Source organism: Euprymna scolopes, chromosome 31, assembly GCF_053919585.1.
Source record: "Euprymna scolopes isolate OS-2025 chromosome 31, ASM5391958v1, whole genome shotgun sequence".
NCBI lineage: Eukaryota > Metazoa > Mollusca > Cephalopoda > Sepiida > Sepiolidae > Euprymna > Euprymna scolopes.
Window position 1 is genome coordinate 80,990,734 of NC_136512.1, and position 26,902 is coordinate 81,017,635.

Genomic DNA, 26,902 nt, shown 5'->3' on the forward strand with positions numbered 1-26,902 from the left:
TGGTATTGTGGGAGTTGATGTTGGTGATGTTCTTGAAGCATGACCATATGAAGTAGTCTAGCGGGTTCAGGTCAGAGCAGGAGGGGTCCAGTGGGAGAAAGAGATAAATTCGTATCTGAAGCCAAGCCTGGGTTTCTTTGGACTTGTAGGTCGGTGCCAAGTTTTGCTTCCACAGCAAGGGCTTGCCTAAGTCTGACAGCAGCCAGCAGATTTTAGCAGGAGATCCCCACACTATTTAGCACATCAAGGTATACGAGTGTAAACTTTCAAGCCGACTTCGAAGATGTAAATTTGCATGATATAGCCTTCATTTAACACCACACCAAATTCCATAACCATTGCTCTCAACCGTTGAACCGTCCGCATTTGTATTTTATGGGTGTAACCTTTTAACGAAAGATGTGTTTATTTACTTATTACTGTTAATTATTTATTACTAACGTTTATTACTAATCGTTTTCTTTTACGGCTTCTGTTGCGGGTCTGTGTGTTTATCAACGTTCTTATATATATACCTGTGGGTGTGTGTGTTCTTATGTATAAACAGGTATCCTTACGTGCAGTTCACTGTTGTATACGTGTGTGGGTGTGTGTTTGCTATTCTTCTACAGTATCTCTCTTGCCTCGGGAAGTTCCCAAGATGTTTATGCGCAACAATCTAATGGAATATACCTGATTTGCCTTGGCCAGCGAATGACATCTTCTTGATCGCCGGCCTTCCATCTTGCTGGGGAGTGAATGCTGCAGACAGATTAATCAATGAACAACAAGATGGAATTTGAAGCTTCAATCTTTTTTATTCAAGGCAAACCTAACATCTCGGATCTTGGTTTCGGGAGAGACACGAAATCTAGCGTCTGCTTCCTCTGCTGCCCAAAACAAACTCTACCCAGGTGGTCGTCAACCGGAAGGCCTACGACCACAATCCCCGTGTCACACCGTTATTTCTTGTACATCTATCTAGGTAATGCTACTTCTGACCTTGCTTAATCCCTGATGGGAAATCAAAACATTATCATACACCTTTCTATTTCAAAAGCTACATATATAGCAATTAAACTGGGATTCCCAATACCACAAGGGACCTAGAAATGATAATGTTGTCAAAACTTGCACCAATAGAGAGCAGTAGTTGCACTGCGGCGTATCTCCAATCTCGTTTGTTTAACATTGTGTCATTTTCAGACATGATATAAGGAACTCATGGATCTTGGTGTATAGACTTGGTGTGTAAACTAGTAGATCGTATGCAACAAAAAAAAACGAAAACTGTTTTCTATTAAACGGAAATAGAAACATGTCTTTTCTCTGGCGAAAATTTACCGTTCCACATGTATTGACAATGGCTATTATTTAAAGAATTTAAATTTTGGGTTTTACTTTTAGATTCCGAAAAGTCTAGATTTTTAACAAGGAGAAACTCGTCAACATAAGGAAAGCTCAACACTATAAGTAAGATAAAACAGTAATATTCCATAAAAGACAAGGAATAAAAGTTATATATAACTATAGCATACAATCCAAACTATAAAAAATGTAAAGAAGAAAATTTAAATAATTTTTTCTTAGGTCATTGCATTTCGGAGCTAACTGCTTCTAATCAGAAAAGAAGATTTATACAAAAAATTACAAGGTCAGAATAATATAAAATGAAATATAGTAAAAATCGCTAAATGACATTTAGATATGAAATGCGAATGATAAAATTAGTTTATATGGTCAGTAAAAATTAAACTATTAAATACCGAACGTGATTTTCTGGATTTTAACATGTTCTTATAATCAAACAAAGCTTATAATATTCAATATTTAAATTATCATCTTTATCCACTTCTAACACTTAGTTTGCTCTGCCCCGGCTTAGTCGAAGGGCAGGGTGTAACATGACCATTTGAGAGAGCGATTTGCTCCCCATTGGGGAGGTTGAGACCCCCCCTAGGCCCTCTGTGAGGCCAGGTAAATATGCTTAGATTGTCTGTTGAACGTTAATTGAATCCTGGACAACGGCGGGTATAAAAAGTGATATGCTTGTACCTATTCACTATGCCTCCCCACGGGACAGAGTTAGACACCAGGGTCGTTTTTTAACGTGGAGAAAAGGTACAAAAATAAAAAAATGTCTCAGTCGTGAAGGATTGATCAGATATATATTTTTTTATTGTTCAACGAGATTTGTACTGGTTAACCTGGACAACACCCGTTCAGACTAGCTCTCTGAATGATAGCTTTTGACCCCTTGAGGTTGTGTTAAAAGGATTTCATTTTTAGTCTCAGATTACAAAACTCTGGCGTATTGCTGAATTATACGCATGCGCCTTGGGTCTAGAATTCCCCATAAAACGTATTGAAATCCAATTGGTTTAATGGGCCGGCATACCCCAACCAGTCCATGAATATAAAAACAAGCGCCCATACTTTATGAGCAGATTGTGCCGATATCTTGAGAAGAAATGAGCTCGAATCTCTCTACGCCCCCCTCTCCGTCCATCCATCCAGTGGCGAAGAAAGAGATTGTGAGATAAAAATGTTTTGGTGAACTGAATGATGTACATATGTAAAAAAAATCTGTAAATTTTGTGAAATTCACCTTTCATAGTAAGAAATCCCTGCTTTTCTCTTTCTTTTCTTTCCGGCGCATGCAAAGTTTTGTTATTGCTTTTCAGCAGAATTCAACACAGAGACGTTGAGAATTCCTGTGAAGGACTCACGGTAGACTTGACATCACGGGCCACAGTTTCCGAAGAAGTTCGAGAACAGTTGTTAACCTATGACGGGAATCACGCCACCAAAAAAGAAGCGCAACTAAAGTGGCTTCCGTCAAATTTCGGACACATTGCGGCAAAGCGGTCATATGATATTAAATCGGGTATAGACAAAGAAAAAGAAACAAAAAACTGTTTCCTCATTAAAACTTCTGTGCATACAGTGAATAACAAACGCGAGAATGGCAAAAGATTTGCAGTGAAATATTCAACAAAGCAAGAAAAATCTAAAAGAAGCAGGCACACATCGAATTTTATCATTTTTGGATATCCGGTTTTATTGGTTTTCTGTAGAACAATAAAAAAAATTTAATAAAACAATGTTACTGATAGAAATAAATAAAAGAAGTTGTATCAGAAAAATCCCTTCAATATTTCCGTTATCAGAAGGCTTGATTGGGACGTAATACACTAAAACTTCTTTCCCGCTGTTCATCGGCGGACCAGTCGGGGCGTAGAAAGCAAGAGGGTCCATCGGACTGAATGTTCATCAACAGACCAGGTGATGCTTGAAACACAACAAAACTCCTCTGCCTGAATGTTCATCAGACTAGTTGAAGTTATTAATATACGTGAGCCTCTTTAGCCTGGTGGTGTCCGTCACGCCGAGCGTAATGGAGAAAGGCCCTTTCACCTGAAGAGAGAATAATCAAAGATATGACACGAATATGCAAGGACCAAAGTCATTAAATAAAATTAATAGGCTTCGGACAAAATATTGAACTTCATCCGATCATTGGTATTTCTTTTAAAAAAGGGAAGCGAGAAATAGGAAATCATTAAGTGCACCTTAGATAATCCTTAGAAAAGGTTTAAAATCAAGGCATACATATGTAAATATTTCATAAATGGTAGGTAACCCTTAACTTTTCCAAGTAGGGATACTCTCACAGAAACCCTCGCGCATAACACGGTAAAAGTTCGTGACAATGGGTATTCAGTGCCCCTCGTGGAGGGGGATGTTAGTTGTTTGTTTCATGGCATAACATATCCTATCTCATAAAGTTGTTTGTATGTCAGATGTTGCCCCGTACTTCTGTTTTGGTCCTCTTTATGATCTCGGTACTCCCAGCAGGTGGTTTTGTTCATATAGTTAAGAAAGCTGACTTCATCAATAATCTCATACCTGGCCGCTATAATGTATTGACCACACATTCTGATCAGCAGTAGGTCTCGTCCCTCATCGTCGAATTAAAATTGAATAAGTGTTAGAATATTTTTTTTTTATGTTCACACGTAGCCTGAGAGCGTTATATCTATCAAAGTGCTGCCAATCTTTGAACGTGGCACGATTTATTCTACCTATTGCGGTCGGTGTTCCATTTTAAGCCCCTTTGCACGCAGGACGTTGCCAATATATATATATATATATATATATATATATATATATATATATATATATATATATATATGACAGAAAGAATAGAAAATGTCGGTTTCAAATCCGATATAAATAGCACCAGTTTTATAGAAAATAATAATGGATTCTCTTCAGCCTCTGTTTATACCTGTTCTCACAAAAAAAAACTAGTTACTGCACGTCGCTTTTTTTTGGTTAACGATATTTGCTAGTTTATTTTCATTTGCAGTTTTGTTATCATTTCATATTCTGTGTGTGTGTTTTTTTTTAGAATTGTTTAATAAGTCTTCCTTTAGATTATCTTCGCCGATAATTTTATTCAGCTTTGTTTTCTTGCAATTAGTATTTGACTGGTCTAATTTCTTAAACATATTTCACTAAATTTAAAGCAAACCTTCAACTTACTCATGACGCACAGGGGACTTATTGCCCTGTACTGAGAGGGAAATGAGCGATCACCTGAATTCTTTATACAGGGCCGACTGATGAGATTTTCCAGGGTGATGAGAAGCAATTTTCCTGAAGACAACGTTTAAACATTTTTGTAAATATGGGCGCTAGTTCTGGTTTAAAATTTGTGGGTACTATAATTGAAATACTGTCAGGGCCGGTTGCTTTACTGGAATCAAGGTTTTTGATTTGATTGGAAACATCACGTACAGATATGTTTATACCATATAGCGTATTTTCTGATTCATGGGGAAATATTGGGGGCTGGTGGCCTTGGTCGCAATGAGTAGAATTAGCTGCAAAGTTCTTGGCAAAGAGATGGGCTTTGTCTGATGCTGACTACATTACCTCAGGTCCATTGATGATAGTTGGGATAGAGCACACGCTTCTGTTCAGGATTCTGTTTGCTATTTGCCCAAAACTGGTGGGAATCAAGCCGCTGCTCAGCTACTTTGAACCTGACGGACTGAGCATGCAACTCTCTTGCGTTCTTTATGACTTTTCTACAATGGTTGCTGGCAGACCTTACAGCGGTTTCAGTATCAATGCACTTATTACATTGGAAGCAATGGAAAAAGTGATTCTCTGCGCAATGGCAGTAGAGCATTCTGGAGAGAACCAGGGTCGGCTGTTAGGTGTTTGCTGGAACTTTTTCGAGGGTATAACACAGTTATACCTACAATTAACCATTCCATCAGGTCTGATACTAGACGGAAGAGAGTTCCACTTGCGTGCACTTCTAAGAGAGTAGCTTTGTTTATGGAATCTACGTTCTGGTTTTGGCACAGTTTAAAAGTGTAGAAATTTTGGACAGGTTTTTATCGTGAAAGATTGGCGAAGAGGGGCCAGGGAGTAGAGCTCATACGAGCACTTGGCATGGAAGTAACGATAAAATAAAGACAGGCTCGCAGGGAAGAAAAAAAGGCATCCCCCACTAAACAACGAAATTTATTTTGTACTCTGTCAAGGCGGGATATTCTGTTTTTAAATAGCTCTTGCCCAGATGTGGCAGCAGGCCTCCATCCTTGGACGTACTTGGCTTTTATATAGATAGAGAATTGCATCAGCAGTGAGACATCTTCTAGATCGGTAGAAAGATCCTACCATTTTCCAGCGATCTTGGCAACAGATTTGATGTATTTGTTCCATTTCAGGTCAGGAGTAAAGATAAATTCGAGAAGCTTATCAATACATGGAACCTCCCCTAAACGAGAGTCATTCATTTTAATTGATGACAGATGGGGATCAGAGCGTTTTTTGATGATTTAAAGATAGGAGTTTGGTTTTAGATGCATTAAAAATAACAAGCCACCTCTGCCCCCACTGTACCGTGCGCTCAAGATCAGAGGAGAGAGAATCAGAGAGAAATGTATCATTTACGGCCTTAGATGTGTTGCCATAGATGGTCGTGTCATCAGCATAGATGTCACCGAATGATTTAAGTAGGTGTTTTGGGAGATCATTAATGTAGATCAGGAAGAGAGTTGGGCCCATGATGGACCCCTGAGGGACTCCAGCATTAATACCGAGGGCCTCTGATTTCTGCCCGTCAACCACTACACTTATGAGCCTATCAGAGAGAAATGCTTCAATGATTGAGAAAACATTTCCAGTTATACCGTAGCTGGAAATCTTGTGAAGTAGGTCCTTTATGTCATACCTTATGGAAGGCATTGCATAGGTCAAGAGCAATTGTCATAGAACGGAAGCCTTTGTCGAGAGATCTAGTAATCATATGAAATATAACTGTCAGCACATCTGCTGTAGATTTGGCAGAACGGAAACCATATTGTATGTCACTAAGATGGTTATTTCGGCTGAGGTGGTTGACTACTTCTCTATTTAATATGGATTCCAGCAACTTACTCATGACACACAGGAGACTTATTGGTATGTACTTAAAGGGAGATGACTTAACACCTGAATTCTTAAGATGCTAGAAAGGATTTATCCTTCTTTGATAATTCAAAATAAACTTCGTAGCTTCGTAGGAGATGTCCTTTCTCTTCCCTGCAAACTCTATATCACAGAAGAGATGTTGCGAGTGTGTCTCTGCTTTATCATTATTTTCATAGCAAGCGCTCGATAGAGCTTAAATCTATGCCCCCCTCGCCAACTTCCACAAGAAACACTCGTCTAGCTGAAAACACTAACAATTGTTTCCCCCACTTTTTATCTGTGCCTAAAACTAAACGTATATTCCATGAACAGTGCTTCTTTCCTAGACGTGCACGCCTGTGGAACTGTCTTTTGTTTTCCTACTCTTCAGCTAACTAAAATCTGATTGTCTTCAAGTCATACGTAATCAAGTTCATGATGAGCCGTTCCACTTATGTTTACAAATTTACTGAATTTCCATTACTAACGATTACTATATTCCCCAATTGACAACTGTACACTCTTAACCCTTATCCTCGAGGTACCTCTGTGCTGCGATACGTGGTTATGCCTAAAAAACATATATAAATTTATACCTATAAATATAAATTTATACATATACATATATACAGTTATACATAGAAATATAGATTCATACACATTGATATATATATATATGTGTGTGTGTGTGTGTGTTTCGACTAAAAAATAAATAATATCGGTTTTGTCTTTTTACGAGCCTAATTGAGGTAGGAGAGGATTGTAATGTTTTCTGTGTCATAAGATGCTTAAAAATATTGCGCATGCGTAGCTGGATTAAAATGCCGCGTGACAGGAAATGTTATTCAGCGACTTTAATTCATGCCATCACATGTCAGGAAATTTTGAAATTTAAAGCAAACGCACTTTCAACAGAAAGAAAATAGTCTCAAATATAATTTGAAAATCAATAATGTGAACACGAGGATTCCTGTAATCTAAATGTTTCTCTATAGCGAGAACAATGTAGCGGTTTATCTTCAATATCTGCCCTTCTCAGGTCCCTTTTTACCTCTCTCTCTCTCTCTCTCTCTCTCTCTCTCTCTCTCACACACACACACACTGTTGGTATTAAATAATTACTAGACCAGCCGTGACCGGTTGGGCAAGTATATCATATCTATGGAATTAATATATGAGCGTGGCACATGTGACGTAAACAAAATAGTTTTTTGTGACATAGCAAAAACATTTCTAGAAAATTATATTAAAATGAAAACAGATTATAGATAGATTCCTGATAGTTGTTCTGTTTACAATTGTTTATTTCTGAAAAAAAAAACTTACATCAATTGAATTATAAGTGATTTGCCATACTTATACGTAAATATGCACTAAACAGATACCATAATACTTAAAGTTCACTTCAAATTTTTATACCCATTTTTAAATGAAATTGGTAGTTTAAAGTACAGAATAATTAAAAAATATTCTCCCACTGTTAAGAAAGGCTTTTTAAAAAAAAATTTAAAATAAAATGTAACTTTTTTTCATTTATTTTGAACAAACATTCCGGACCCATTGGGTCATATATTTAATTTATATGTTAATAATAAGGTCTATAAAACTAAGTAAGACAACGCGGACATAAACGATAAAATTGCAGAAAGTATTAACAAATGTTTATGTGGATGATTTAAACGCGAAAAAAAAAACAATTAGGACGCTGAAACGTACACATAAAACAGTACGTTTTATTGTCGCGTTAATGATTTATTTGTAATTCAATTTAATAAAACACATATTTTCATGTTTTTTTCTGTTGGTTTTTGTAAAAGAAAATGTACGAATGTTTTTCAAGAAAGGGGTATTACAAAATGAAGAATATTTTTTTTAAAAAAACACGGAAGGCGTTGAGTAAATCGCCGTTGTAAAATGCTCTTATGGTTATCAACGGGTTAAAGTAGATTTATTTGTAAGAAAATTGCGTTATAATTACTTAAACGCAATACGAAAAGGTACAATATAAAACAAAAGTATAAAAAAATTCTTTATTTGGTTAATGCAAAGACGGAAAAAAATTGGGACGGTTAAAACGTACACATTAAAAAAAAAATCTGCAAAAGAAGCGATTTTTGTTTATTTTTTACCCTGCCATGGGTTTAGGTTTTAGTACGAATCTTAAACCAGAAGTTACAAAAATCCTTACGAGATCATTTGAATTTTATAATTATATAGATTATAACAAATAATTATACATATACAGAAACACGCACATAATATATATATATATATATATATATATATATATATACACACGCATACATATATATATATATAATCTTAATCGCAAGCAAAGGGATATAGTGTTTACCTGATACACGCAATGGTAAACTTCAAACTAATCTAAATAACAGTATTATATATATATATATATAAATACTTCATTTACTCACATAAATTACTATATATATATATATATATATATATATATATATATATATATATATATATATATGCAGTAGTAGTGTGTGTGTGTGTGTACAACTACCAATCACCAAAGAAATATAAAGGCCATATGTGCGTACACCTCTCCTGGTCAAGAAATATTAATGCTCATACATAGGATACTTCTGTCAAAGGAGACATTATACGGACTTTCAATATATAGCATTTAAACCACTTTTTCATTACTGGGTTACGGTCATTAACATATCACATTAAATAAAATATATTTGAATAATTACCTCGATGGCATTGCTTATTCGACATATAGTTTTGTTTCAACTGTACTAATAAAAAAAAAACAGTAATTATTTAGTTTATTTAAATTTCAATTATGTTTGATTTAATTTATTTTATCTGAAATCTAAAACCGTTTTATTTTCAAACCTACAACCAGAAAACCAAAAGGGGGAATAACTGTGATAGTTTAATTTAAAAATTGTTTTAAACGGAGCACGTTATTAAATATTTCCTGTTTTTGTTTTCATTTCGAAATATTATTCTAAGCTAAATTATTTTTTAAATTTTAATTCGGTGGAGATTTTTTAAAAACTTATTCTTAATTTTTAAGTAACCTTTTTTATTTGTTAGAGAAAAAATAATTAAAACTAATGTCCTCATTTACTTGCATCCTCAGGAGGGCAGAGTTAGTCACAGAGACACATGTGAACAAAATCCATCATCCCCTGCTCTTTTTGTTTATAAAATGTAACCGATGCTTTCCAGGATTTATTATAATAATTATACCACAGCAAGTGTGCTTAATTGCCTGCGAAACAGATTTTCTTTATAATTTATTTAATATCTTAATTTAGAAATGCTCATTTTTTACGACGTGAACCAGCGTCTTTTAACCCCTAGAAAATATGGTCAAGTGTCTTTCCAACTTAAAAACAAATTGAAAATGACGACTTTCAATGGGTTTCGATAGTGCTAAAATATCACATTTAAATTTGGGGCAGATAAGTAGTTTTCATAATATGAAAACTTACTTTTTCAAAAAGTGGGGGATCACTTTCTTATATTAATTTAACGTAAAATGGGCACCCACTTTCTAACCACTGAATAAGTTCTTCATATCATGAAACAAATTTAATTGTGATATTCGTTTTCAGCACCACCGAACACCGGCGCTGTTTTTTTTACTAAGAGATTTTTTTTTATTTTTCATTATTTAGGGCGTAAATAATGCTGCAAGTAAGATTACGCGAGCGGTTTACAAAAATATATTTTGTTTTTTTTTATTTTTTTTAGGTTGGTACTCAATTATAGAATTTGTATAGATTTTACCAGGTGTAGTTTACTTAACCGCCTCCTAATGTAAACAGCATTTTTGTGAAATGTTAAACTGCAGAAGCACCTGTTCACAAGTATACAAGTTGTATAATGAAAAAAAGAACGAAAAACAAAAGTATGCTTTTGTAAACTTACTAACAGCAAAATTCGCGTCCTAAATGAAAAAATGAACGCATATCTTAGTAAAAAAGAACAGCGCCAATTATCGGGGGTGCTGAAAACGAATATCACAGTTAAATTTGTTTTATGATATGAAGAAATTACTAGGTAACAAGAAAGTAGGTGTCCATTTTACGTTAAATTCATATAGGAAAGGGATTCCCCCACTTTTGGAAAAAGTAATTCCTTCATATCATGAAAACTACTTATCTGCCTAAAGTTTACAAGTAATATTCGCTTTCAGCACTACCGAAAACCATTAAAGGGCGTCATTTTAAAGTTTTGGGGGGAGTTGGAATGAAACTTGATATTGACCAAAAAAATTAAGACCTGTTTTTTCTGGCTAATACGTTTATGCAGTCTTTATAAATAATATGAAAGAAATTAAAACAAAAAGAAATTAACGTTTTAGCGTGGGGAATAACTTTTCTATATAAATTTAACGTAAAATGATAACCCACGTTTTGACCACAAAGCGTTCAACCAGACATGCCATCTCTAGCATTTTTTCAAGTTTGGCGATCGAGGGAGGGGATAAAACATGACAAATACAAAATATATATATTTTTTTTTTGTTGGGCGGGGGAATTACATTTGAAACATAAAATAATGATGAATTTAATTACTTTTTATGAAATCATTATGTACTTTAACCTAACAATTTTATAAACAGAACGAAACCCAAAATAGGTTAAATTCAATTTTTTTGAGCGTGGGAGATGAGTAAAAATATAAAATGAGGAAAACTGTAATTTAATTGATTTTGGAATTAATTTTTGCAAATATTTTTTTTTGCGATTGCACGGACATCTACTACTATTTATGATTTATTTTTAATTATTTTTTTCTTGTGGTGTATTTCCAGTGCTCAATATCCGGAGAATAGTTTCTTCTCTTTGTAGCCCTTCTGCCGAAATATCTGGTGGAGAGGGTATCACATACTTTTTTGGGGGACGATTACATTCACATGTTTTCATCCGGTCTTTTATTATTATATAGTGGAGGTATCCACGTTGCCCATGATGAAAATAATTAGTATACCGGTGTGTATAGGTATCAATCATAACTTCATTTCAACCCAGGCAACGCTGGGTATCCATGCTAGTATATATATATATATATATATATATATATATATATATATATATATATATATATATATATATATTAATCCTCCAAACTGAGTATTTCTAATCAAGCCGATGATGAAGTCTCTCATACTGGTGTTACAATTAGGTCCCATTAGACTGGAGACAGACTTCTCTTTGGGCTACTGCACTTCCCGGAAGAAAACAATTTTCATGATTTCAACTGTTTTAAGGCTTTCCAATCTAGACATATTTCAGAATCCATTCTCTCTAAAGAACTATTTTGCATTTCGGGTCAACTTGAGAGAATTTTAATGCAAGCTGAAATATTATCCGCGTTTTTTTTTATATATGTTTTTTTACATATCAAACATTTTTTCACATTTTGTAATGTGCATTTTATAACTGCAATTAATTGCGGTTCCACTTAATGGCTTAACTAAAAAAATCCAGTATTGCTACAAATATGATTTGCTAATTTCTTTATGTCCTCTGATGAGAAGATTAGTATTCTTTGAAACACCGAAGAATAACGACTTTGTAAATTGTTTTTTGGAGTATTCAGTCGAACAATAAATGTTGATAGTAAAGTTTAACTAACAATTGTCATTTTCTTTCCCTCATATATATATATATGTATATATATATACACACATATATAAGAGCAAATAGTTAATAAAACATGTTAAAAACACTTTGAAAAAGAGTTAAAATATATTTTGCATACAAAAGTATTTGATGAAACTACATGTAAGTCAAAGATAATACTTGATAACTAAAATTGAAGCAGAGGGAACATAGTGAAAAAAAAGGTGATTTCACGTGAATGGATAGTATGGTGAAAGGTAAAGTATTCAATGACGGTAAAATCCAAAAATGTTAATTCAAGAAAGTTAGTTAAATTTCCGTTCACACAATTAAAATTCAAGCAAATCGCGTAATTGTAAGATGGTCCAAAATAATCCAAAAAGCCGAAATCCGTGGAATAATTATCAAATATGTACAAGGAAAAGCGGACAAGTTCCAATAATAATATTAAAAGAAAAATAAGATATGTGTTTAACACGGCTGCCGAGAGGAAGTGTAATTATAAAAAAATCAGTGAAGAAGAGGACAACAGATTTAATTGTGATAGAATTAAATATAAAATTGAAAAGCAAATGTAAAAATGTCCCAGACCAGATGACGTTAAAATGCGCGAAAAATATAGGGCAACAAAAAGAGATCAACTGAAATGTACAAGTTATTACTTAAGAAAATGTCAGCAAGAGTTATTAAAAGATACTAAATGGAAAAATAAATGATTAAATTAAAAAATAAATAAATTTACGAAATAAAATAAATAGATAAAAAATATAAAATAAAAAGAATTTAAAAAATTAAGGGGAGAGGGTGGTCGATGTCTGAAAATTCCGGATAAATCAAGTAAGTATGTTAAAAATGATTACAGTAAATTATAAGTAAATATGCATACAGAATATGAATGTGTAAGTATATTGATATATTTGAGAGATAGGAATATTTAAAGACTAAAACGGAAATTGCAGATAAAAAAAACGGACAAGCAAAGAAGAAATAAAGAATTAAAATAAGGGAGTATTAAGTTAAACATTATTAAGAAAGTATATATAAAAAACGATAATATTAAAGAAAATTATATATATCTGAAAGGTTAAAATACTAGCAATGTAATTTCAAAATGACCACAATTAAATTTAGACTTATGTTTACAGAAAGAAATAAGTTCGATTTTAGAATGCATTATATTGTTACTTTGAGGGGGAAATAATCATAGTTATAGCTTCGGTTGTGCAGAGGCGAGATGGCTTAGAGCCTGCAGTATGAGACAACTTTTTTTTATTATAGTCAATTTGATTAAGAAGCGGGTATTATTAGAAGTAAGTTTTTTTAATTAAAGTCGTTAGAAAAGTTCCTTGGTTATTATTAAAATTATGGTTGTTAAAAGAAGAAATGTGTTTTTTTTTATTTTATATATATATATATATATATATATATATGTGTGTGTGTGTGTGTGTTCTTGTGTGTGTATTTAGTTTAGTTTGACGTTAATACAGTAAAACAATTTTGATGAATCAATAATGTTACTAAAATATATGATGTAAATAATTAGTTAATATGAATATGCAGGAACATTTACTAAATATATTTCTAGAAAAAAAAACAAAACGATAGAAACGATCCCATATACAAACGCACACAAGTATATACATTTAGGCCTCCGCCCAGGAATATATATATATATATATATATATATATATATATATATATATATATATATATATATATACATATATATATATATAATGTACATATAGTACTGTTTCGCTATATAAAAGTTCATCAATGCAACTCCCTCAAGCAATGTTCAAAACGCCTGTGTCCAACTGACCTACAAGTAAACGTACTTGACTAACTGGTTTAAGGTTTTGGTTTCGATCCCAGCACAAGTATTTATTTTTAATAAAAAAGTGATCTGTTTGCAGTATTAATTTCTGTCGTTTATTATTTTTTTAAGGGAAACTTTACGTTAGCTTTAATACGTATAATATTTCTATTTATAATAAATACGAATTCTGCATTACTGAGAATCTAACGTTTATCCGTAATTTTCCAGCTGACAACGGATGGCGGTTTTCTCCTAATATATAAATATATATATATATATATATATATATATATATATATATATATATATATATATATATATGATCAAATATGCCAAAAACATTTAAGGTAATATACATTATATTCCATAACATGTATTTGAAAATTATTTTTTGTGAGCAAATAATTTTTATCCCCTATGAAATAACCTTTAAAAGAAATCGCTTGTTCAGCGTTGTTTTATTTGTTTTGTTTGTTAGGTTTTTTTTTCGTTTTAACCAATAGATTATAGTGATCTGTTGGAGAAGGGGAGATGATACCAATTTGAATTATTTGAAGTCGCTTGTTATTCTGCCCGTTTTTCTTCCAACTGCACCGCTTTTTTATTACTTGTCTTTGTTTTGTTATTGCTTTAAATGAATTCATGGTTTTTAGTTTCATATAGTAAGTAGGGTGTGGCTGCAAATTAAATTAACCAGTGTCTCTTCTGCAAAATAGAATTGCTTGTGAGCACAAGGTTGACAATTAAATCATCAAGTATTGTGTATTAAATGTTGACCTACCATAAGTTTAACGGATAGAACTTATAAGATATCACACTATATTATGTAAATACTAGAAATATACTAGAATTTATCTTTTTTAACTATTCAGGATTATCACCGTTGAACAACAAAAGTATATTCTCAAGATATATATATATATATATATATATATATATATATATATATATATATATATATATGACACTGTTTATATAATATATATACATATATATATAATACTTTCCATTTAACATATACATCTATAATACTTTTCATATGACATATATATATATACATACGCACACACATATATAATATTTTCCATATAATATATATATATGTGGTACTTTCCATATAATATATATAATGCTTTCCATACAATATATATATACATATATATTTATATATATATATATATATATATATATATATATATATATATATATATATATATATATGTCTGCTTATTATACAAATATTGTTGGAAACACATGTGCATACATGTTTCAGTTGAGTTCTAAGTCAGGGGCAACATTTCATAAGGCGAAAAAATAATCGATATTGAAACGGGTTTCAAGACCACAACCATGAACATTTGACACAAGAATATGCTCTTGACACCCATTTCAATAGTATTTCTTGTCTTATGAAGTGCTGTCCCTAAATCAGGACTCCATTGAAACATGTATGCGCATATATAACCAATAACATTTGTATAAAAAGAGACTCTATACTTGTTCTGTCCTTCATTAACACTCTTTAAGAATCAATATTGGATTTAAGTAAGAACCCAACCGATACAACCTGTGTGGGTACATACAAACACACACATACACACACAGATATATATATATATATATATATATATATATATATATATATAAAATCTTTTTAAGGGAGAAAAGGTCTGTACGGTTAAGTTGAGCAATAAAATAATGATTAGATATTAAAAATAAAAATTTCATCTGCAGGGCATTTAAAACGGATCACTTTATATCATTATCAGGAGGAAATTGCTTCCTTTTCGTCATCATTTTACGTGTCGGATTCACGAATAATTCCCAATCATGTTTTCATTGTTGCCTTCAACCTCCAGCGGCGTGTTACTGAAATCTGTATTTTTCTTTGAGCTTTATGCACTTCGCAACCTATCTTTGTTACACTTTTCTGAAATAAATAATGAACACCCTCGAAAGTCCTTTGAGATTCTCGATTTTGTATAACAAGTATTTTGAGTGACAGGACTTACACCCGACGAAAACTTGGGTAAACCGTCCTAAAGGTAATGAAAATAGCATAGATTATGAGAAACGTAGTTGGATTTAGCTAAAATGATAAGAATTAAAATTGCAGTGTCCCACGATGAATTTGTTGCATTAAAGAACAAACACTTCAGCTTAAAGTTTTATCAGAAAAAATATACACGTAACTCGATTATACAGTAGATACATTTATTCAATATAACCCTCTTAAGCCTCACTCACTCACTTTCGCAATTAGGGCCCATAACTGGGAGAATGCGTTTTCAACAAGTACTGCCAGGATCTCACAATAGCGACGATCAGGGTGGCTTTGGTGTCATGGCAAATTCATGACGTCTGGAAACAATGCCGAGATATACACTCATGGGCAAAATGGGCCAAGAGTAAAAGAAGGAAGATATCGAGGTTTCAATATTTTTCCATGTATTTTTATTAATTATTACTGATAATTTCTATTTTGCAGATCATTATTATTATTATAGCATATAATAATGTGGAAAAATCTATCCTAAAAATAGTAAGATCGCATTTTGGTGAAGATATTAAAAACCTAATTGCAAGATTAAGGCAGTCCAAAATGACTTACAAGCAGATTTTTGATATTTTTAGAAAATAAAATATGAAAACATCTCTTTTTGGAGTGAAGCGAATTAATCAAAGGGTCGTAGTAGCACGCTTTGTAAAAGGGGAATTTGGATCTGGTCGCCCTAGAGCATCCATTTTGGAGGATGACCACAGGCTTTAATTAACTGTTTTAAAGGATCGAAAAAAATTATGTTTACCATAAAAAGCAATTCAAAACAGAGGCTGGAAATTCTCTTTCTAGATATACACTATCTAGACAAATGAAAATAATGAGATTTTCCGCTAAAAGGTGTGCACAGAAGCCGTTTTTATATAAGAAGAACATCAACGATACAAAGAGATTTTTCTCGGGTTATGGCAAGAAAGATTTAGAGTGGTCCAGGATTTTTTTTTCCACAGTGATCACCACTTATCAAGGCCCGGAAGCTACTCAAGGATAAGGGTTATTGCAAGTACATTACGTTAGTGTGGATATTTGATGAAGTGTTTAATTAAGGGGGCGGTTAATTAGGAATTTGTTACATTGGACTTGAAGACATCCAAGTTGTAGTCCGGAGGGAAGCAGGCAGACGAAACAAAGTGCCACAGGGGTGCAGTCCTAAGAAAGAAGCTTTGTTCATGGAATCCGCGTTTTGATTTAGGCACAGATATAGAGTGGGGGAATTTTTTCACAGTGGATTCAGCTAGACGGGTGTTTTTCGTGAAAGATTGGCGACGGGGGACCAGGGATTGGAGCTCAGATGAGCACCTGCCATGGAAATAACGATAAAACAAGGATAGGCTCGCAACGTCTCTTCTGCGGGAGAGAGGTTTCAGGGTAGAGAAAAGGGCATCCCCCACTAAGCCACGAAGTCTATTTTGTACTCTGTCAATGTAGGATAGGCTGTTTTTAGCAGCTCCAGCCCAGATATGGCAACAGTATTCCATCCTTTGACGTACTTGGCTTTTATATAGATAGAGGATTGCATCAGTAGTGAGATATCTTCTGGGGCGGTAGAAGGATCCCACCATCTTTCCAGCGCCCTTGGCAACAGACTTGATGTACGTGTTCCATTTCAGATCAGGAGTAAACGTCAAACCCAGAAGCTTGTCAAAACACAGGGCCTCACACAGACGAGAGCCATCCATCACAATTGATGCCAGCTGGGGATCAGAGCGTTGATGATGATTTTCGAGTTAGATGAATCAAGATTTAGTCTTGTTAGTGATGCTCCCGTAGTGTGCAATCGAAGAGCTGGAGAAAGATTTTCACCAAGTTGCATATAACGACAGCTCAACACGGGAGTGGGGGGATAATGGTATCGGGAACTTTTACTGCAGCAAGAGTTGGGGAACTTATTAGATGTGATAAGTCAATCAATGCAAAAAAATTCATTCGAATATTAGAATCAGGACTGTTACTAAGTGTCCAGGGGCTGGGAACATCCCAGAACATTATTTTTGAACATGATAATACCCCTGCACACACTGCTAAAGTCACAAAAATGGTTTTCTGATAATTCAATAGGTGTGATATTTTCGCCATGTCAAAGCTCCAATTAAAACCCAATCGAGAATATCTGGTCCATAATATCTCGTGCACAGGTCGGAAGAATTGTTGAGAACAATGAAAAACTGTGGAAAGATTGGAATAGCATCTCCTCTGTACTGTGTTCCACTTTGGTTGCGATAATGTCTAAAAGGATTGATCATTTAAAGAAAACAAAAGGGAATGCGATTCCATCCTAACATTTATTAAAGTAAATGTCTTGTTCTGTGTTATTACTCTCGTTTAACTCAGGTTAATCGTGGCTAAACATCGGTTATTCAACGGAAACTAGTAAAAAATCGAGCTTCGGACGATGTCAAAACATCGTTAATTCACTACCCGCACAGCAGCTGAAGGTTAGTGTAATGGTGAGCAGCTTTTACTGTCGTAAGAGCAGTCGTGTTTAAATCCTTGCTTGAGGTCGGTGCCTGTCTAGCCACACTGATGAGCTGTGATATAGCGAAACAAGTATGTATGTGGATGACTATATATATATATATATATATATATATATATATATATATATATAAAATAAAATTACAAGTAAATGTACCAAAATGATCCAAGATGGTAAAATGAAAGTATATTATAAATATTGCAGAATTAATATTTATAAAGTTATCTCAGTAAGATGTTAAACCTCGATAAAACCAAATAGGAGATATAGCTTATAATACGAGCAAACAGTTAATAAAACATGTTGAAAAACACTTTGGAATAAGTTAAAAAAATATTTAATCTGAAAGGGAAACACTAGATAAGCGGATAGTCCTAAATCCCCGGAGTTTCGAAGAAATACTTTCCTTCTCATCAGAGGGAAGGTATTATAAAAATGCGGGATCGGATTTTGCATGCAAAAGTATTTGATGAAACAACAAGTAAGCCACAGATCTATTGTTTCATCAAATACTTTTGCATGCAAAATCCGATCCCGCATTTTGATAATACCTGCTATCTCCTCATCTAGTGGTTCCTTTTCAGATTAAATATGTTTTTAACTGCTTTCAAAGTGTTTTTTGACATGTTTTATTAACTTTTTGCTCGTATATATAAATATATATATATATATATATATATATATATATATATATATATATATATGTATATATATAATATATTATAATATACTGAGTTCGTGATTACAGAAATATGTATGCACATTTGTAGCCATTAATGTTTGTATAAATAAATAATATATATATATATATATATATATATATATATATATATACAGTGTATATGACAGTAGATTTACTTTCCTAGAAGCACATCCAATGAAACAACATGTGTCTATCAAAAAGTGCTCAATGAGAAAACTGAGCAGATATATTAAATTTATACAAATATTGATGGCTACATATGTGCATATATGTTTATGTAACCACAGATTCCTGTGGAGAGTACGGCTTCTTCAGCTGAAGATGTAATCTCCCCAGTAACGGGTTATTACAAAAACATGTATGCATACATGTATCGTCACTGTTTCTATAAATAAATTATATATATATATATATATATATATATATATATATATATATATATATATATATATATATATATATACTGTATATGCAAAATCAATATATATTAATGCTCAATTATTAAATGTGATAATTTTTTTAGCTTACTCCTGAAGTCAACCATTTTTGGCTTAAAACCTATTGGTATATGAAAATTTACTGAATTACACGAACTCAGTATATTATATATATTACACGTTTCTGTGTGTCCCTGTTCGTGTGTGTGTATGTGGGTGTATGCGGTGGTCGGTGTTGGTATCTATATGTGCATGTGTCTTGTATACGTCTGTGGAGATGTGGAGACACGAGTAGATGGGGATGTTGTCTGCACCTGCTGATTGTCTGAATGTGCGTGTATTGTGTGTATGCTGGTGCGCGTGTGTGTATATGCATGTGTATATGCATATGTGTATATATGTATTTGTGCTTATATATATATATATAAATGTGTGTACGTGTGTATGTATGTGTATCTATATTTGTATATTAGTGGGTGTATGTATGTGTATATGTGTGTGCATATCTATCTATCTATATATATATATGTGTGTGTATGTATAGGTATATATATATATATATATATATATATATATATATATATATATATATATATATATATATATATATATATATGGGTTGATTTATGAGGACGTGTATCCAGTTGGAGTCCACGGGTTTTGGAGTTCCCAATTATACAGTATTATTATTATTATTATTATTATTATTATTATTATTATTATTATTATTATTATTATTATTGATATTGGTGGTGTCATTAGTATTATCAATATTACAAGAATTATTAATGTTAGGATTTTAGTGGGATTAATATTAGTTTTGATATAATAACAGTCATGATGCATGGTACCCAAGTGTGTACATGGATGTCTGGATTTGAGATTCCACGTATGGATATTACTACGCATGTCGGTATGGATGTAAACATGTCATACATGTATATGCCCATTAAATGTCTATGTATGTCTATATGTGTGTGTGTATATATGCGCGGGTGTAGCAAGGTGTAGAGGTTTATAAGTATATTAATATATATGTACAAGTGGAGTTTAGATAACTTTCGAGGTTTTATGTTTATTCTTATTTTGTTTGTTTACTTGTTTTTATTTTTTATTCTTTATTTTAATCTTTTTATATATTTTTTTATTTATTTGTTGGGTTTACCTTATTTTAATTTTAATTTTATTCTGGCGTAGTTATAGTTATTGCCTTGTTTCAATGCGTGTGTGTGAGTAAAATAAGACGAACAGCATATATTCGCTTCTGAATAACGGTATTAACGTGCGTGTGTGTGTGTGTTTGTGTATGTGTGTATGTTGTGTGTGCGTGTATGTGTGTGGATGGGTGTAGATTGAAAGACACCGGTCAGTACTCAGTGACCATAGGAAATGTTTTTAATTTACAGAGTTCAAGACAAAAATACTAAATTCTCAATGTACCTTATGCCATAAAAATCACAAGATGGGATGGATAGAGAGAAAGGAAAATGAAAAAGATAGTTATTATCTTCGAAACCTCACTTGTCCTCTAACCGCTTTATGACTCCCATCCAGGTTACATTCTAACTTTATAAACGAAATAGGAAAATGTTTTTGATTGAAATATCAGTTTTCGACGGTAATTCTTGGTCTGAAGACGTAGTCCCGCAACGCGGGTGATTACAGAAACATGTATGCACATATGTAGCCATTAATGTTTGTATAAATAAATGTAATATACCTGCCCTGTTCACTCATTGAGCACTCTTTGGTAGACACATGTTGTTTCATTGGATGTACTTCTAGGGAATTAAACTCTACTTGCTATATATATATATATATATATATATATATATATATATATATATATATATATATATACAGAGGGAGAGAGAAAGAGAGAGAGACAGATAGACAGACAGTGTGATAGTGTCGTAAAGAAGGCGTCAAGGAGAGAGAAGTGGCGAGACAGTGGAGAAGACTGGGATGTAGGAACAAGGGAAGGAAAGAAGGATTCCATGTTGATATACAAATGAATGCGGCATTGCCTTCCAATTAGTATATACTATGTGCTTCTGTTTGTGGTATGTAAAGATTATGAAAGCGCCTCATTAAATCATTGACAGAAACGATAATTGTTCGCATTGTAACACACTTAATTGACGTGGATGCAGAAACGGCATTTAACTTCATCTTCTTCATCCATTTTCGAGCATTGTCTTCGACATCATTGCGTTTGCTATGGTTCAACACAACAAACGGTGGAGAGGGGGCCTTTTCATAACTAGTTGTTTGCCGTAGGGTTGTTATTACTTGTCCGTATTTGAAATTCTGCATCAATTAACACATTTCCCTTTCATGTCGTATCACATGATATATATACAAATATATATATATATATATATATATATATATATATATATATATATATGCCAATGATTAGATTAACTGTAATATAACGATATTTTGTCTCATATATATATACATATATATATATATATATTTATATATATTTATATATATATATACATATATATATATATATATATTTATATATATATATATATATATGCCAATGAGTATATTAACTGTAATATAACGATATTTTGTCTCATATATATATATATATATATATATATATATATATATATATTTATATATATATATATATATACAAATACATATATAAATTTATATATATATATATATGCCAATGATGAGATTAACTGTAATATAACGATATTTTTTCTCATATATATATATATATATATATATATATATATATATATATATATATATATATATATATATATATCCCCGTTACTTAATTGGCTGAAAATGCGAAGCTCGTTGTTTGTTTGTTTACGAACAGGTGATTTGGGCACTATAAAAGTGGTGGCGGGTGTCTATTTAAATAGACATTCCGACGAGTTATTTACATGCGTCGATTCCAAGGTCGAGTGGTAGAACTGCCGACTGTCAACACGAACGTTCTAGGTTCAATCCTTGGCTTGGGAGTGATGCTGGCCTAGCGGAACTTATGAGTTGTGATACAATGAAACAGGACTGTATGTCGATGACTACAAATATTTTAAGCCCACTCTTTGGGTAGAGCAATGTCATAAATAATCTCACCCGCTACTTAATTGGCTGAAAATGCGAAGCTCGTTGTTTGTTTGTTTACGAACTGGTGATTTGAGCACTAAAAATGTATGGCGGGTATCTATTAACATAGAGATTCCGACTAGTTATTTACGGGCGTCGATTCCATAGTCGAGTTGGAGTACACACGACGGTTCTAGTAAATTCAGCTAGGTATGGGGGAAGATATAGTTATATAGGGAGGGGGAAAGAGGGAGATAAAAGGGGGTAAGGGGAGAAGGGGAAATTCAAGTTTGGGTTTTAAGATTTGGCTATTTTTATTAAGATTGTTTAGCTATACACTGGAGTATAGGAATTGATGGGAGGGCGAGAGAGAGAAAGGGGTAGTGTGTGTGTGACATGCGTTTGGAAGGGTTTATTATCGAACGCTCGCAGTGGGCACGGTAAGTCCAAACGTACATTCGACAATGAATTGTTTTAGGCACATACATGTACAGATATACACATATATATGTATACATAAGACATATACATATAAATATATACACATATATATGTATATATGTATACATATATATGCATAAATACACACGTATATATAAAAATATATAAACATACATACACACAACCACATACGCACGTGCAAATGTATACACAATATACCTGGGAAACATACATGTCTATAAATTCACACATATGCACAAACCCATATATACGTAAACACACATGCACGTATAAATATATGTACATATATACATATATATATATATATATATGTATATATACACACATATATACCAATATATATATATATATATATATATATATATATATATATATATATGTACCCAGATACACATACTTATTTGCATACATGTATAGACACATATCTCCAGTAAGATATTGATGTATATATGCATAATGCACACATATGTACACATACATTCATACACTTATATGAACATATATTTCAATAAATATATGCATATACAGACACACACATATACATAGATATGTGTCTGTTTATACTAATAAAATATAGTAAAATTAGGATAAATAAATAAAAGGGTATAATTAATAATGGGAGTTTAGGTAGACGCATGATGCAATACATGTTTCTTGTTTAATATTTAGAAATATGTATGGATTTACCTTGCTCATTATGGGGGGGTAAGCTATATTTGCTTGTAGAAAAACTTTTAAAAAATTAAATAAAAAAAAAATCTAGATTTCTAAATAGAAAATAAAAATAAAATAAAAATAAAGATAACAAAAATATACATACAATAAGCTTAAAAATGTCTATAAATTAACCATGAATTGATTTATAAGGTCTTCTAAACCAAATACCCCAACTTTATAACAGTAATTAAAATAATTAAAGCATTTACTCCCCGCAGAATTACCCCAGGCTCCTCTCCAAACTCTATAATTATACCAACCTAGACCCATTATCCCACCCGAATATTAGCCAAACTCCATAAACCATAATCGTCTAGAACCCACCTTCCCCTTTTCTTCTTTTGTAGAAATATAGCCCAGTGTTCTTCTAAATAATTTTATAATTTTATCCAACCAACACACCTCTTTATTTCTTAGACGTACCCCGTTTCCTCTGAATACTCTATCTCTTTAAGTAGTCCACTTATCCTATATTCTATATATCCCCACATATACTCTCCTCCTTCCATACCCCTACACTATACTGTCTCTCCCTTCTATATATATATATATATATATATATATATATATATATATATATATATATATATATACAACTACCTATCTTACACTCTCTTTTCATTCCTCCACTTATTCCCTAACATTTGCACATTTCTCTATGCATGAATAAAACTATCCTCCACTAACTTACTAATTAATACTAAACTCTCCACATCTATGGGTGCACATTTATTAGAGTCTATATTGGTATATGTATGTATATATGTGTCTATATTGGTATATGTATGTATATATGTGTCTATTTGAATCAGCAAGGCATCTAATGCTTTTGGAAGCCTACAAGATAGAGTCTGGTCTGACGGTGATCTTACTCTGACAACTAAAATTTCAGTATATCATGCATGTGTAGTACCATCCCTACTCTACGCATCTGAAACTTGGACCTTGTACCGGACACATATAGAATTGCTCGAGAGGTTCTATCAGCACTGCCTTAGACACATTCTTGGTTTAAAGTGGTATAGCTTTGTCCCTGATACATATGTCTTAAAAAAGGCCAAAACAACCAGTATTGCTACCATTGTTATTAAGAACCAGTTGCGTTGGGCGGGTCATCTCATCCGGTTTGAAGACTATCGTCTCCCAAAACAATTGTTCTATGGTGAGCTCTTTCTTGGAAAAAGACCCCAGCACAAGCCAAAATAACGTTTTCGTGATAGCATCAAGGAGAGTCTGGTGAGCTTTCATATTCCTGTTGACAGTTGAGAGTCCCTAGCGTATTATCGCAAGCAGTGGAGGGCACTGATATACAGGGGTGCAGAACACTATGAAGCAGCCAAAATAGAGCGAGAGAATCTTAAGAGAGCATGTAGGAAATGACAAAACCTTGCCGCCCAACCATGGAGATCTCTGGATCTGTAAGGTGTGTGATTGGGCTCTGTTGTCAAAGGCAGGTTTTGTTAATCACATGAAAGCCCACGATAATACAGGTTCCGCTGCTGTTAGTCTCATACAAATCAGTGAGCGTTTTCAGTGTCATGTCTGCTTGAGGGTGTGGAAGTCGCTGGCAGGGCTAAACAGTCATATTCGGCCACATGGACTTTTAGTGACTGAGGGAGTGGCTCTTGTCTGACAAGACGTTGCATTTGTGTAGGTGTGCCAGAAATACTATATTCTTTAAGCACCTACTTACTCTCTTGTCTATGTGCAAGTACATGTGTCTTTGTGTGTCTATGTAGGTAGATTTTCGGACATGATTATGTATGTATTTATATGTATTTGTATACGTGTTTGTATATCCACGTGTGTGGTCGTATGTGATCATGTGTCATGCATATATGCATGGATATATTTTTGTGTATCTATGCCTATGTGCACATAGAGATGTGTGTGTGCTTCTCGGTGTTGGTGTGTATATATATATATATATGTGTATGTATGTGTATACATGGGGAACGTATGTATGCAGGTATATCTATATCTGGATACATATTCGTGTATGTGTTTGCATGTGCATATCTATCTATATTTGCACTACACCTGACACTGAAAATTAGGTTGGATTAACCATTGCCCAAAACACCAAATAAGGCGCCCACACTCTCTATATATGAACTTAACGAAACCACAAGAACCTCTAACTTACAAAAACGTAACCACCAGCTTCATGATATTTAACCTTTAAACTTTCAGGTCAATAAATATAGCTCAACCTTACTCTGAATATCCTAGTCTTACTAACACCTCTTACTACGTACATTTATATCCCCAATGCATATAAATTTAACCAATATACATACACAAAAAAAATTCAAGGAAATAAAAGTTGATCCCTCAACAGATTCACTCATTCACCACATTTAATTTACACTCATTATTCTTTCAACCCTTCCTCATATTATTTTTATTATCTTTATTTTTTAACGTATTCTATTCATATTGTTTCATTATTTTTCATTTTTTTTAAATTATGCTATTTATATTTTTTGGTTATCTTTATTTTTAATTTATAATAGAAATCTAAAATTTTATTTTATTTTTATTTTTATTTTTTTATTTTTTAGTTTATTTTATTTTTTAAAATAATTTTATTTTTTACAAGCCAATATAGCTTAATAACCCCTTATAATGAGCAAGATAAATCCATACGGTCCCCTAAATATTTAACAAGTAAAATGTATTATTAACAATACGCTTTTATTTATTTATCATAACTTTATTTTATTTACTTAGTATAAAAAGGCACATATCTATGTATGTGTGTGTGTATTTGTATGTATATATTTATGGATATGTATGTAAATATATAAGTGCATGAATGTATGTGTATTCGTGTCTATGTACGTATATATACATCACAATCTTACTGGAAATATGTGCCTATACATGTATGTATGTAAGTTTGGGTATCTGTGTACATATATATATATATATATATATATATATATTGGTATATATGTGTATACATACATATACATATATATATGTATATATGTAGATATATGTATGCGTGTGTGTGTTTACGTATATATGGGTATGTGCATGTGTGTGCATTTATTGGCATGCACGTTTCCACGTAC